Genomic DNA, 495 nt, shown 5'->3' with positions numbered 1-495 from the left:
TATATATATATATATATATATATATATGTATGTATGTGTGTATGTGTGTTTAAATTATACTTCCTTGGTTTTTTAATTAGATATCGACCAAAACGTTTTACAAAACCAAAGAGAAACTAATATATGACCTGATCGGAGATCAGTGCTGGAAAGGAAAGGATCACTGAAGGAAATCAAAATCACTTTCACGGACTTTTTCATTAAATGTGTTCACAACGAAACACAGCATCACACACGGCGGCCTTGAGTGAGCAGAGGCTGGGGGCTAGAGTGAGGAACGGGCGGCGGGCGTGAGAACGATGCGGCCGGCAGATTCGACGAAGGAGTGGCCGGAGGGCTTGCGGCAACCACATGTGACGAGTCCGGGCTGGATTCCGCTTCGTCCACGGTAAAAGCCGATCCGTGGATCCACAAAGAAATGTTGTTGTATTTCCTCAGCGACCAGCACGGATCAGCTCTAGGCATGACGAAGCAGATATCGTCCTCTTTTGGAAG

The sequence above is a fragment of the Sinocyclocheilus anshuiensis genome, unplaced genomic scaffold (genome assembly GCF_001515605.1).
Source record: "Sinocyclocheilus anshuiensis isolate Anshui unplaced genomic scaffold, SAMN03320099.WGS_v1.1 scaffold155, whole genome shotgun sequence".
Lineage (NCBI taxonomy): Eukaryota > Metazoa > Chordata > Actinopteri > Cypriniformes > Cyprinidae > Sinocyclocheilus > Sinocyclocheilus anshuiensis.
Note: the sequence above shows the minus strand (reverse complement) of the source record.